Genomic DNA, 16,431 nt, shown 5'->3' with positions numbered 1-16,431 from the left:
ATCTGGGGAGCCCCACGGTACTCAGTCTTTGCATCTAATTGAGATTTTAGTGAACAACACCTAGTGAATTGAGCATGACTTGAAGGGAAAAAAAAATAAAAAGATCCTTCTTGGCATTGCCCCCTATTAAATTCGACCCAGTTCACAATGCTGCTTGTTACTTTTTCATGCCATCCACTTCTAACTATGCCACTATCCACGGGGCTATTATCGCTTAGATTTAACTTGTACATATATATTTTTTTCTATTTATAACAGTTTAAGAAGTTCTTACAAGTCTAGGGTGAAGTGAGTATGAAAGTATTAGTTATTGAGTACTACCAATTAAAAATAGGGTAACAAAATATATTCCATGTGGACGTGTACACACAACAAAGAGAATAAGAAATTCTGCATTTAAATAAATTATATTTCTTTGACAAAGGAAGGAGTGCTGGTACATAAGAATATGGAATTCAGGGCAGTTAAAAAATACTGATGTGCTTGGGTTATGCTCATACATTTAATGCCTAATATATTATTAAAGACAGCTCCAGGCAAAAGTTCTGCTCCAAAGATTGGTAAGGCTATTTTGTGGACCAAAATACCCAGTGAATAAACTGGCTTTGTGCACTCATATGCTCAGTCACAAGTTGGCATAACATTTAAAAAATTTTATGTTGCTTCAAGTGTGTGATAAAGATAACTTGATAATAATTCATATAGAGATAGATTTTATTTTACAGCATGCTTAAGACCTAACATTTGTCTTCAGTGTGATTGGCCTTCAGTCAGTGGTCTCAGTAGTATTCTTTGTGGTAAAGGAAGGGGAAAAAAACACAAATCTAAGTACTTTGTGTTTCACAAAGGGTTCACTTACCTCATTAGATCTGCAAAATAAGTCTAGAGAGCCATTTATTTACTTTCTACTTCAAAAATAGAAAAGAGATTGGAGGCACTCAGAATTTGAGAATATAACCCAGGTTCCATAACTCATGCCAAAATTTTTTGGGGGGAAGATACAAATTACAATGGTTATCACCCAATAGATTTCAAGTATCATCTCTCAATAGTATGTCAGAACACAAGGCACAATTAAATTACTAGACATTTCGGAACCCTACACAGTTGAGCTAAAATCACAGTTTCACAGTTTATTAGATTCAGCAAATTAGTATTGTTATGTGACATCTCTGTGCCTTAAATGCCTCCTCTGCCAAAGGAATACTAGAATATCTATAACACAACATGGAGGCATTTAGCGAGATAGACTGTATGTTTATAATTCATATGGTTGGTCCAAACAATTGAAAGATATACTTCTATAATGTTGTGCCTGTGTTATAGCATCATTAAAGCCAGATTTATATCAGTTCAATATCTAGTAGGTTTCCCTTAGAAACTGTATTGAACTTAGCTGGAGGGCAATATTCATGCTTTCTAATTGATTTATTTCCAATAAAATCTAGCATGATGTTTCACTTATGGTGAGTTAGAGAATGATACTTGTTTAGAAGGTTTGCTCAGCATGTCTTTATTCTGAAAACAGCACCCCCCTGGCTGAAGTTGTGATAAATGGAGTCCTTCCCTTAGATGGAACTGAAAAAAAGAATGTATTTTCCATGGTGTCAAGAAAAGGAATTTGTGAGTATAGGTACTCTTGGTGACTACTGGTTTGGGCACTTGGAGAAAATGGCCAAGGATATAAATGGGTAGTACAGAAGGGAATAAAATAGCTCCTCACTGTGTGAATATTGTAATCTCTTAAACCTGTGACTCTTATTACTTTATATGTAGCAAAAACTTATTGCAAATATGATTAACTTAATGATCTTGATATAGTGAGAATATCCTGGTTTGTTCTGTAGACCCATCACAAAGATCCTTATAGGAAAGAGGTAGGAGAGTCAGAGTCAGAGAGAGAGACTTAAATATGCTACCTGGCTGGATTTGAATATGGAGGAAGGGGCCCTAAATCAAGGAATACAGATGGCTTATACAAGTTGCAAAAGGCAAGGGATGGATTCTCCTTTAAAGCCTCCAGAAATTTCTCTTGTTCTCTTGAAATTTAGTTATGTAGGACCTCAGATAGGTTCTATTTAAGAATGTAGTTCTGTCACCTCAATCAAAAAATAGACATTCAGTAGGGATTTGTGAAAATTAATAGTAGGCATTGTAGAAATACAGTTTAAAAACTGAATGTGCTTAGAAGCAACGATAAAGAATTAATATCACTTATCCTGAGGCTGATGAAGGGGAGGCTTCTAAATCCATCAACAATTACTGCTGTCCACACTTACTACCTTGGACTTGAGAAGAGAAATTATGAAAAGAAGCAAAAGATTAAAAAAAGATCCTGTTCTTGATTCACAGGACCACCCTAAATATTAATTGGATGATGTACAAAAGAAAATTAACTATTTTATCCTACTTCCAAATCTAAAGTATGTAATTTAACTTGAATCCCATAAAACAAAGAGCATATATGTAAATATATAAACTTATAAGAACACAACCCAATGTGTGTGTGTGCCTGTATGTATATATATTTTCTACAGATATTTTATTAAAATAGAAACCCACTATTATTTGAGTAGTATACAAGTATTTAATCTTGTATATCTATATACATATTAGAAAAATAATTGAAATGTAATAAACATTGTATTTCATTTTTAAAAATTTTTTGCATATTTACTTAATTTGAGAGAGAGAGAGAGAGAGAGAGAGAGAGAAAGAGAGACTGAGCAGGAAGATGGGCAGAGAGAGAGGGAGAGAGAGAATCCCAAGCTGGCTCTGTGCTGACAGCATGGAGCCTGATCTGGGGCTCGATCTCACAAACCTTGAGATCAGACCTAAGCTGAAATCAAGAATTGGAGGTTTAACCGACTGAGTCACCCAGGCACCCCAACACTAGATTTTAATATAGTACTCAAATATAGAAGATTTAAATCAATCTCAATAACGCATAGTAGCCTTGCGAGTTTGGGCAAGAAATAAACTCTCATCAAATATCATTAAAAAAAATTTTTTTAACGTTTATTTATTTTTGAGACAGAGAGAGACAGAGCATGAACGGGGGAGGGGCAGAGAGAGAGGGAGACACAGAATCGGAAGCAGGCTCCAGGCTCTGAGCCATCGGCCCAGAGCCCGATGCGGGGCTCAAACTCACGGACCGCGAGATCGTGACCTGAGCTGAAGTCGGATGCCCAACCGACTGAGCCACCCAGGCGCCCCTAATTTTAAATATATATTCAACATAGGGGTGCCTGGGTGGCTCAGTCAGTTAAGCATCTGACTTCAGCTCAGGTCATGATCTCGTGGTCTGTGAGTTCAAAGCCACACATAAGGCTGTGTGCTGACAGCTCAGAGCCTGGAGTCTGCTTCTGATTCTGCATCTCTCTCTCTCTCTCTCTGCCACTCTCCTACTCATTCTCTGCCTCTCTCTCCCTCAAAAATAAAAATAAACATGAAAAAATGTATTCAATATATTTTTTACCATTTAATTTAATTGAATTTATTTTTTAGTTTATATCCAAGTTAGTTAGCATATAGTGCAACAATGATTTCAGGGGTAGATTTCTTAATGCCCCTTACCCATTTAGTCCATCCCCCCTCCCACAACCCCTCCAGTAACCCTATGTTTGTTCTCCATATTTAAAAGTCTCTTATGCTTTGTTCCCTTCCCTGTTTTTACATTATTTTTGTTTCCCTTCCTTTATGTTCATCTGTTTTGTCTCTTAAAGTCCTCATATGAGTAGTGCCATATGATTTTTGTCTTTCTCTGACTAATTTCACTTAGCATAATACCCTCCGGTTCCATCCACGTAGTTGCAAATGGCAAGATTTCATTCTTTGCCGAGTAATACTCCATTGTATATGTGTGTATATATGTATATTTGGGCTCTTTCCATACTTTGGCTATTGTTGATAGTGCTGTTATAAACACTGGGGTGGAAATGTCCCTTTGAAATAGCACACCTGTATCCCTTGGATAAATACCTAGTAGTGCAATTGCTGGGTCATAGGGTAGTTCTATTTTTAATTTTTTGAGGAACCTCCATACTATTTTCCAGAGTGGCTGTGCCAGCTTGCATTCCCACCAACAGTGGAAAAGAGATCCTCTTTCTCAGCATCCTTGCCAACATCTGTTGTTGCCTGAATTGCTAATGTTACTCTTTCTGAAAGGTGTGAGGCGGTATCTCATTGTGGTTTTGATTTGTATTTCCCTGATGATGAGTGATGAGCATTTTTTCATGTGTCAGTTGGCCATCTGGATGTCTTCTCTGGAGAAGTGTCTATTCATTGCCCGTTTCTTCACTGGATTATTTGTTTTTTGGGGGTTGAGTTTGATAAGTTCTTTATAGATTTTGGACACTAACCCTTTATCTGATATGTTGTTTGCAAATACTGTCTCCCATTCCGTTGGTTGCCTTTTAGTTTTTCTGATTCTTTCCTTCCCTGTGTAGAAGCTTTTCTATTTTGATGAGGTCCCAGTAGTTCATTTTTGCTTTTGTTTCTCTTGCCTCCAGAGATATGTAGACATCTAGTTTGAGCCAAGAACTATTATCTACTGATGAGATATAATAAATGTACCATAATGGTTAAAAAAAAAAGAAAAGTAAAAAAAAGGAAGGAGGAAAAGGAAGTAAAGAAAGAAGGAAGAATTATGACCACCTTATCCCTACACTTATGAAACCACTGGATAAAAAATGTTGTATATCTTTGTAATGATAATATGATGTATTAAATCTATGAACCCAAAATGCCATGATGAAAGATCAAATTGAATTATGAAAGTAAATGCATACCCAAGAGAAGAATGACACATTAGCTCATTTTTAAGAATAAGTACTAATTCACCAGAGCAAGAATAGAGGAGGGAGCAATTAAGGAATAAAAAATATGTGAATATTCATTGACACTCCTGGGTGTCTCAGTTGGTTAAGCATCTGACTCTTGATTTCCACTCAGGTCATGATCTCATGGTTTGTTAGATCAAGCCCCATATCATCTACTAACAGCACAGAGCCTGCTTGGGATTCTCTCTCTTTCTCCCTCTCTCTGCCCCTCAGTGCTTGCATGCTTTCTCTCTCTCTCTCTCTCAAAATAAATAAGCATTTTTAATATGTAAATATTTGTTAAATATCATCTTATATCTATGGGCACATGATATAAGACACAAGATGGAGAGTGACAGAAAAAAAGGCTGATTCCTTACTTGTGGAATAATACCAGCATCTCTGGTTTGTTAAAGAGCTAATTTAAACAATGAATACTGAAGATATTCTATGCCCAGTTATAACTATATTTTTAACTTCACTGCCTAAATCTCACTCTGCTGTACCTAGATCTTTTATTAGGTCTGTATGTTTCAGTACTTCATTCCTTTTTATGGTTAAATAATATTCCACTTATTCCTTGATACACCACTTTTTTTTTTTTTTAATCCATCCATCAGTTGGTGGATATTTTCATTCATCGGCTATTATTAACAATGCTGCTACGGAAATTTCTGTACAAGTTTTTATGTGAACATATGTTTTTCATTATCTTGGGTATATAAATACAAGAGTAATTTCAGGTTGATATGGCAACTCTGTTTAACTGGGGAATTAACAAACTGTTTCCAACAGAGATTGTGCCATTTTACATTCTTACCGGCAATGTATGTGTTCTAATTCCTCCACACCCTCACTAACTCTTGTTATGTTTTGTTTCATTGATGATATCTATCTCAGTGGATGTTAAGTGGTATCTCATTATGACTGTGATTTACATTTCCCTAATAGTTAATGATTTTAAGTATCTTTTCATTCACTTGTTGACCATGCATATATTTATTTGGATAAATGGCTATTGAAATACTTTGTTCATTTTTAAATTATTTTGAATTTCTATGGTTGATTTCTAATGATTCTTTATACATCCCAGATTCTAGGTGCTTATCAGATACATGATTTTTAGATTTTTTTTTATTTTGTAGTTTGTCTTTCACTTCCCTGATAGTGTCCTTTGATGCATAAAATTTTAGATTATGATAAAATCCAATTTAGCTATTTCTCTATATTTTGCTTATACTTTTGGTGTCATATCTAAAAATCCATTGTCTATCCTAAAGTGACAAAGACATAGCCTGTGTTTTCCCTATGAGTTTTATAGTTTTAACTACTTCATTTAGCCTCCATCCATTTTGAGTTAATTTGTACATTCTGTGTGGATTTAGGATCCAAAGTTATTCTTTTAAACAAAATTTTAACGTTTATTTATTTTTGAGAGACAGAGCATGAATGGGGAGGAGCAGAGAGAGAGGGAGATACAGAATCTGAAGCAGGCTCCAGGCTCTGAGCCATCAGCCCAGAGCCCAATGCAGGGCTCGAACTCAAGAACTGGGAGATCATGACCTGAGCCTAAGTCAGACGCTTAACTGAGCCATCCAGGCACCCCACGATAGTTGTTCTTTACATGTGGATTTCTAGTAATCCTAGAACCACTTGTTGAAAAGACTTTTCTTTCCTCATTGAATGTTCTTGGCACGCTTTTCTAAAATCAAATGTCCACAGATACATGTGTCTATTTCTGGGTTCCCAATTTAACTGTATGGTTCTGTGTGTACATATTATGGCAAACTGCATGTCTTAAATACCATGGCTTTGTGGTAAACTTTGAAATAGGATATTTTCTGTTCTCTATACTTGGTTTTTTTTTTCAGGATTGTTTTGACTATTCTGGGAAACTTACTAATCCATATGAATTTTAGGATCAGCTTGTATATTTCTTCCATTAAAGTTATTGAAATTTTTTATAGAAATTATGTTGAATATATATTTCAATTTGTAGAATATTTCCATCTTTTGCCTATTAAGTCTTCCAATCCAAAAACACGAGTGTCTTTCCATTTATTTTGGTCTTCTTTATTTCAATAATTTTGTTTATTTCACTATACTCATCTGATACTTAGGATAAATTCATTTTAATATATTTTTATTATATTTGATAATATTCTGAATGAAATTATTTTCTTAATTCCATTTTCAGTTGTTCATTCTGAGTGTAAAGAAATACTATAGATTTGTGTATATTGTTCTTGCAGCCTGGAACCGAGCTGAACTCATCTATCAGCTCTAATGTGTGTGTGTGTGTGTGTGCATGTGTTCCTTAGGATTTTCTCTACAGATTATGCGATCTGTCAATAGAGATAATCTACTTCTTCCTTTCCCATCTGGATGTCTTTATTTCATTTTCCTCCCTAATTGCCTTGACTAGAACCACCCGTACAATGTTGAATAGAAATGACAAGAGCAGACATTCTTGTGTGATTCCTGATCTTAGGAGGAAAGTTTTCAGTCTTTCATCATTAAATATGATGTTAGCTGTGGGTTTACGTGGGTGCCCTTTATCACATAGAAGAATTTAACTTTTATAATGAGTTTGTTGAATGTTTTTATCATGAAAGGATATTATTTTGTTTTTTGTTATTTTGTTCAAATGAGTTTCATGCATCTACTGAGATGGTCAAGTGCCTTTCATTGTTTTTGTTCTTTATTTTATTAATATAATTTATTATATTACATATTTTCTATTAATTTTTGTACATTGTCCCAACCTTATATTTCTGGAATAAATCCCTTTTGGGCATGGTATATAATACTTTTCATATGTGGCTGGATTTAATTTGCTAGTATTTTGTCAAAGAGTTTTGCATTTATATTCATAAGTGATACTGTTCCGCAGGTTCTTTTCTTGTAATATCTTTATTGAATGTTGTTATCATGGTTATATTGGCCATATAATATGAGTTAGGAATTGTAGTATTTTATTTTTAAAAGTGTTTGTAAAGTATTGGTGTAATTTTTTTTTATAAATGTCTAGTATAATTCACAAGTAAAGCCATATCTTCCTGAGTTTTTGTTTTTATTTTTGGTTTTTTTTGTTTGTTTTTGTTTGGTTTTTTTTTTGGAGGGGGGTTATTTTGTTTTATGATTTTTGTAAATCACTAATGCAAATTCTTATTATGAATCTATTCACATTTTTTTATTTCTTCTTGAATCAGGTTTGGTAGTCAGTGTCTTTCTAGAAAATTGCTAATTTTAACAAGGTTATCTCATTTGTTGGCATATAAGTATTCATGGTGCACACCTGAAGTTCTTTTGATGTTGTTGTTTTCATTTTTGTATGGTGGATACTGATGCCCTCTCTTGGATTTTTGATTTCCATAATTTGAATCTTCTCTATTTTTTTCTTGCTCAGTCTAGATAAAGTTGGCAAATTTTGTAGATCTTTACAAAGAACTAATTTTTGACCAACTATTCATATCTTTTACTGCCAATTGACCTGTCTTCTAGTTTACTGCTTCCTTCTGTCCACTGAAGTCTACTGTTGATTGCTATAGTGAACTTCTAATTTTTAATTAATGTATGTCTTTACACTCTCTTTAAGTTCTTTAGACATGGTTGGAACATGGTTGCATTTAGCTCTTTGAATAAATATATTTAAACAGCTGACTAAAGTTTTTGTCTGGCAATTCTACCATGCTTCCTTGAAGAAAATTTCTATTTATTCTTCCCTATCCCCCAGGGTTTGTTTATGTCGTTGCTTATTGTAGTTTGTTCTTTTCAGTATCTTTTTAAGACTAATTCTAGAAAGTATATATTCCTTGTCATGTGTGGCCACTGAAGTTTCTTCATGATTAGCTTAGTGGTTAGCTAAAAATTAAAGAGAGATTTCCCTAAATACCTGAAATCAGTAAGTCTCTTCATCTTCGTGAGATGTCTATGTGCATGCTGTAGCACACGTTCAACTCTCAGTAAGGCCATTTACCACTCTGCCTTGGCTTTTAATTCCTGCCTGTATAGTTTCAAGATCAATTGGGAGTGAGAGGTGAGAGGTTAAGCCCTTCTCAGGGCTTCCCTAGGCATCTGCACAGCTCCACAAATGTGCATGACATTTTAGACTCTTAGAAATATGTTGGAGCTTTTCAAAGTTTCTGTGATGTCTTCTGTTGGCCAAATTAGATTCCGAAAAACTCATATTTAAAGTCCTAACCCCCTATGTGATTGTATCTGGAGATAGGGTCTTTGGGAAATAATTAAGGTTAAATGAGGTTATAAAAGACTTTGATGGGACTGTGGCCGTATAAGAAGAGGAAGAGAGAGAAATATTTCTCTATCTCTCTCTTTTCCATGTGAAGACACCATGAGAAGGTAACCTTCTGCAAGCTAGGATGAGAGCCCTCACCAGAAATGAACCATGTTAGCACGCAGATCTGTCTTCAAGACTCTAGAACTGTAAGAAATACATTTCTGTTGTTTAAGACACCCAGTCTATGGTATTTTGTTATGGCAACATCTTAGTCTTCAGCTTTTTCCTATATGCTTTTGAACAGTTTATTATGTGGATCAATTTTTATCCTTTATCTCCAGCCTCTGCAACATTAAAACACCTCCCTATAAATATTTTCAACAAATGCATCCCAGGAGAGCTTTTAGTGATACATGAGTTTGAGTCAAATCTAATAAAAACAAGACTTTCAAGTGGGGTATTTCCAGGGAATCACCACATAGGTAAAAAAAAAAATGCCCCCTTTTTTTTCATAATGAGAATTTTTGAAAAATCATAATCTGAGCCAAAATCAAGAGTCAGATGCTTAACCAACTAAGCCACCAAGGCACCCCTATTATTTATTTTTAATGCACTCTCAATATTTTAAAATCTAGAATTCTAGCCTCTTCATAATATTTGGAAATCTACAATACTAAAACTGTGCCTATAATATCAAAAGATCAAGGAAAACACGGCAATAGCTGGGTTGCTGTGTTGTGTCTTTCCTTATAATTTTATCGCCTCTATTCTCTGTTAGCCATGTCTGTCCAGCCCTCCTTTTGTTATTCAGATGGTCCCTGTAGGATCTGGGCAACCACCTATGATAAATTATTACTGGAATATATTATGTGATATTATAATAAACTCAATTTTCTAGAAAAATTAAATTTCTCAATATATGTCTGTGATGAGGGGCCCATAGTTGATGTTGTAAATTAAAAATATGTAGATTATGACCTACTTAATAAGGAGCCACAAGCCACCTACATGGACTTAGCAAGTAGCTCCTTCAGCATACAAGATCCCACTTTGAGGAAATGCAAACCCAGGGGTCATTTTGATTGAAAGTTCTGTTTCATTGCACTCACAAAAAAGAAGTAAAGCCACAAGATGTATCACCTACAGATACTATAAATCAGCTGGGGGTGGGGAGGGTGTGCAATAAGATGAAGGAAGGACAGTCCTCTGTCCCAGATCACAGAGACCAGGAGAGAGAGCTGGGTAGCAAGCACCTATTACTTGCAAGGTGTCTGGGGAGGAGGTCACTAACCTCTTGCAGCCTCAACTCTAAGTGATTATTTTAAAAGGTGCCCTGGGAAAAGCAGAGTGGGAATTTATGGCAGGAATCCTAAACTCAGGTCCTTATCTAAGTGTCCAGACTCTGGGTGTGAGTAGGGTTCTCATGTTGTAAAACGTTAGGCAGCAACTCAAACTAGTGGTTTTCTCATCAGAATGGAATTCTCCCTTTCAAATGTTATTAGGGAATGTGAAAACATATTTACTTGTGTATGTTAATTTGCTTAAAGTTTACAGATAGTCTTTTAAAGTCCCTTTTCTCTTTTTTAACAATCTGGTTCTGACACAGGTTTATAACCTAAATTTGAACAATCCGTGTCATTTGAAAAATTCTAACCAAATAATTTAAAATGATCCCAGATTTGTAGTGCCTCCAGACAGTCAAATGATAGCAAAAAATCTTGTTCAGAGTAACTCAACTTTAACGTATGTGCACCATATTTCCATTCTGTAAAAAATATGACTTCATAGTCAAAAGTCAAAAATCAGCTAAGGAAATAAGGCAACATGATTTATAGCTAATAAAACAAAATTGGTATCAGATTTTGAGTTAAAATGCTTATGATATTTTAATTATGAGAAGTAATAAGATGGATATATTTACAGAAGTAAAAATGGTATGAATATCTAAGAAATAAACATGTAGATTTTAAAATAAGAAAGAAAATAAATGTGGTTACAAATTTTAAATAAAGTAGGAATATAAATGTATGTACATACATGTGTACATATGTATGTGTAATCATTTAAATTATTAAAATATAAATACATAGCAGATATGAAACAGAAGAGTATTGATTACATTAAAGGACTCATGAAATGGGTTTAAATGTAAAGACTGTAACAGATTTTAGGAAGAAAGAAAACAAAATGAAAATATAATAGGAACTGAAGAGACATGGAAATTCAAGACAGTAAGATAAATGTACATTAAATTAGAGTTTCAAAAATACATCCAATGAAGAAAATATTTAAAAGACTGAGATCCAAGAAATTTCCAGAATTGTTGAGAAATGCTAATTCCCAGACCTAGCAACCTAAAGCAAATCAGTAAGCGTAATATTCCTAATTATAATCCCAGGAAGGATAAATAAAATAAATTCACACCTACACATAAAGTAATTAAACCACGGAATTACTAATGCCAAAGAAACTTTCTATGAAGCATCTAGAAAATACACACACACACACACACACACAGTATACAAATCTTACTGACAGCTGACTTCTCAATAGCAACAATTCAGCCAAATTCAGAGAAATGAATTGTCTAGTTACCTGTATGAATTTGTTTATGTAAAGAAAAAAAGCAGAAACAAAGGGTGATGATATAAATCTGCATGATTATGACATAATGTTTTTATATTCATACACAGTTGGTGACTATTTATGACTACAGATTTTGGGGAACACCAAATATATAAATAAAAATAATCAAATTATTTACACTGGACAAAAGACTACAACCCATGGGGATGTATTTAAGGGAAGCAAGCACATTTACTATTTTCTTAAAAAATTAAAATAGTGTAAACCCTAATAACACATAAATTGTAGCACAGTCTAGTGGAATATTACTGCCAGTAAGAGTAAAAGCAATGAAGATAATATGGTAACATACAAAATGCTTAAGTAAAAGATGAAAATAGAAACCGTTTAACTGATACATTAGTATTATTTAATAGCAGGCATACATCTAAACAAGGCCTCAGAGGAAATTGATTGCAACTAATTTTACATTATTCCATTTTTATTTCTAGTAAAATATCCATAAGACATGTTCTGCTGTGAATTATCTTTTTTGTAAATTTGTTTCAATGAATTCAGTTAATCATGATCAGCATACAAATATTGGATAACAAAGAATTCATAAGATTATATTAGATTCTATTTATACATGGAATAAATCAAGATGTCTTCCATGAAGTATTTATAATCTAATAAGGATAAAAGATGACCAAAATACAAAGATAAACCTGTTATATTATGATTTGTTTACAAAACTTCAGAAATGGACTCCGCATACATTTAGCAAACATAGAATTTATTAAAATGTTTTAGAAGGAATTATACAATGTAAGAGGAAGTCCAAGAACCATTTAGGAATGGATGAGATATATGTTAATTTCAGAGATCAAGCTAGAAGTTTGTTGTATTCCTTTTCTATAGCTAGCTGACTGTTATAATAAATTACTACACACACAGTGGCTGAAAACAACATGACTGTATCATCTTACAGGTCTGTACACAGTTTGAGAGTCTGAAATGGGTCCTACTGAGCTAACAGGTGCAGCAAGCTACCCTCCTTTCCAGAGGCTCTATGGGGAGAACTGATTCCCTTACCTTTTCCAATTGTGAGAGGATGCTCAGGCTCCTTAGTTAAGCTTCTTCCTCCATCTGCAAAGCCTTCTCACGTTCTCTTTTCTGATTTTCCCTCTTCATCCTCCGTCTTCCACCTTTAAAAACCCTTGCAATTACACTCGGCTCACCTGGATAACATTCACAGGTTCTAGGGATTAAAACATGGATCCCTTTTGTTTTTTTGTTTGTTTGTTTGCTTGTTTGTTTGTTTGTTTGTTTTAGGGAGAAAGTGAGGTGTTCACTACCGCACTTATCAACAGTACTGTCACTGGAATAAATTATCTCTTTATTTTTCTGTCTTTCCACTCAAGATTTGAAATTCCAACAGAGAAAGCACGAATAGCCCACGGTGGATCACTATATCCACTAGTTGGGTCTGGGGTGGAATTGTCATTCCCATCAACTCTGTGCTAAATGAGACAATTACTTCAAAGTAAATTGAGCTTCTGCTACTATGGGAGCAAGAGGAATGAATGCAAGAAGACATTGAATAACAAATGCCCAATATGATTAGTAAAACGTAAACAAACTGGCAAACATTGAAGCATAACATTATCAGTAGTATCAACATGTATTTTTCAAAGTGTGTTCCTCAGTATGTTAGTAGACTGATATGACTGCATACAAAGAGGAAGAAAAATATAATTGTTTCACTGTCACATAATTTTGAAAATTATCCTTTTCTTTGATATTTATTCAATAAATCAGTAAACTAAAGTGCTGTGAAATTTTATAGTGAAGTAATCTGAACAGTTTTTCTACCCTATTAGAGTAAGGAAACTTTTGCTTCTGCATTTCCTTCTTAATTCCAGCGAAACGCCCCAGAAGACCCATGCTTTGGGAGAGAATTCATTAGAATGACTTTCCTGAGTGCCACTGGATGAGACGACGTCAGTTTGTACAAGAAAAATCTGAAATCTGAAAATTCATATTGTGCATTTAAAGTAAAACATCCACTTCAAGATATTTCTACTGATGGGAGCAAGTGGAGTATCATGGAGGGATGGAATAACTCCACTCACTGAAAATATGCCTTATGAACAAGGATTATGTTATTTTATTTAGCATTATTTTGAAAGATTTTGTTTGTTTTTGTTTTGTTTTGCTTCTACATAACTACATAAAAGCAACTGTTACTATGTTCCACTGATGTTGAACATATCTTTTAAAAGCATTTCCTTAGTTTTGAGCCCTCAGTGGTAAATATGTAAGAGTTCTCAAGGTTCCCTTATCTCCATCCTGGATATAAAATGTATACAATTTAACTGTGAAATGTAGTTGTACTGTGTTCTTCGAAACATGACTTTTCTTAACATTGATTCAATTTGCATTTGTTGAATGTATGATTTATTATTTAGCCTCTAGAAATAAAAGCACAGTGGGAGGAAATCAGAAAGCAAATCCAAGTGGCTCGGAATGGTAATTTCAGTTCATTTCCTTAATCTATATTGCCTCTCAATGTTTAGTAAAATGAAGACAATATGTGGTTTTCAGTTTTTCTCTTCCTTGACATTAGTTGAGCAAGTATTTATGATGTGCAGGTTATACATAAGATATTAGGTTTTGTATGTTGTGGATACAGTAATTAATAAGATACAGTCTCGACAATGCATTAGTCTAGACCCTTGAGAGACAGACAGAAGAATGAACAATTTTAAAGAAAAACATAAAAGAGATAAAAAGTGTTATGAAGTTTCAATAGCAAAAGGAGAAATTTTTGTAGTGGGTTGGCTTGTTTTAAATAACAGTTTTTTGAAAGAGTGTCACCAAATAAAGCAATATTCATGTGAGTTGGATTTTGCCAAGAAGCTAAGGGTGTAAGAAAAAAAAAAGGTTTGGATTATTGGTAGATACAGAGTTAAAAGCAAAAGCAAAGGAAAAATAATATGGATGATCTTGAGGGAAACGGTTGTAGTCCAGACAGCAGGAATATGAGATGTATGAAAGGAAAATTTGAAAGAAAAGGTTCTAAACAGTAACTGAGTCCATGGAATCTTGGTGCTTAAACACTCAACTGTCAAATTGTTAGAGAATAGGAAAGTATTGAAGATCATTGAGCAGAGAAGTGAACATAACCTCTAGTACGCTTTTGGAAGACTGCTCCAGGACTTTGGTGGGAGGGCAGTTGAATAACAGGGTAAGATCAAGTAACACAAAGTCAAGCTAGAACTTATCCAGTCAAGAGATCATGTGACCTAGAATGTGAAGACGATGGGGAAACAAAAAGTAACGGAAGCTGAGAGAGAGACAGTGGAAAACATTTGAATAAATAGAATAAACAAGAGACTGCATCTGATAAGGCAAGAGATTCCCTCATGTTTTGCCATTTTCCATGAACAAAACCACAGCCAGTGAAATCTCTTTGCCCAGCCCTTATACTTACCCATCTAAGTGAACATGGTTGAAAAACAAATGCACAAGCACGATTACTGGTCTCTATATTCATGGCCTCTGACCTCAACCTCCAGTGCTTTTGAAATACCACCAGTCACTCCTAATACCTCCAGAGGCATTTTGCTCTCCTAACTCTCCTAGAAAAGTTTTTTTCCCCCCAAACTTCTATATACGTACAAATCGTTGGGGCATTTTAATACTAAGTCCAGATTTTGACTCAGTAAGCTTGAGGACAGACTTATAATTCTGCATTTCTTTTTCTTTTTAAGTTCATTTATTTATTTTGAGAGACAGAGGGTGTGAACAAGTGGGGGAGAAGCAGAGAAAGGGAGAGAGAGAATCCCAGGTGGGCTCAGCACTGTCAGCACAGAGCCTGATGTGGGGCTTCAACTCATGAACCATGAGATCATGACCCGAGCAGAAGTCAGATACTTAACCATCTGAGCAAATTCTGCATTTCTAACAAACTCCTAATGATGTTGACACTGCTTTTTTGCTTGGACCACACCCTTGGGAAGATATTCTTGATGACTATTCCATGTTCTTCTCTCTCCTAAGCCCATACCCTCTCCCCATCCTTGCTTTCAGTTAATGATCCTGCTCCTGACTTCACTGAACCAGTCAATATAGAAGGTGACAGTCTCAGAATCATACTTTCTTACATAACATCCTCTTTCATCTTTACAATCTGACTGGCTGTTAATCACCATGTATGTTCTTAATGAAAGCCATTGCCTTCCTCTGTAGGGAGATCCCATCTCCTATTATCTACTGAAGGACATTTCCCCCCAAATTTTCCTCTTCTTGGTCTTATATTGTGGATTTTCCACATTCTTCTGCTTTGCTGAGTGCAGGTACAGATAAGAAGCAGGTAGCAATTCTCTCTTAACTGCACTCCAAACTTTTGCTACCATCATGCCCCTGAAACTGCTCCTGTCAAATTACCAATAAATTCCATGTACAAAAGCCAGCAATCAATTATTAGCCAATACATTGCTTGAACTGCTTTGCATTTGACACATTTTATCAGTCTCTTAACAGTTTCCAGATTATCTCTGGGCTTTTTTCTTCTCATAGGGTGCTCAATCTCTTTGGCAAGTGTCTTGACCATATAATATTACTTCATAAAGACTTAATCCTTACTTCTCCCCTCTTCCTGTCCCCTGTCTTCCCCTCCTCTCCTCTCTCTGCTCCTCTCCCTTTGCCTTTTGTTTCCTTCTAGTCCCTTGTCTTCTCTATTCTATATTCACTACCCTATATCTAATCACGTATCATCACTTCAAATTTCATCTTTATTTC

Source organism: Panthera leo, chromosome B3 (assembly GCF_018350215.1).
Source record: "Panthera leo isolate Ple1 chromosome B3, P.leo_Ple1_pat1.1, whole genome shotgun sequence".
NCBI lineage: Eukaryota > Metazoa > Chordata > Mammalia > Carnivora > Felidae > Panthera > Panthera leo.
This window is presented reverse-complemented; position numbering follows the sequence as displayed.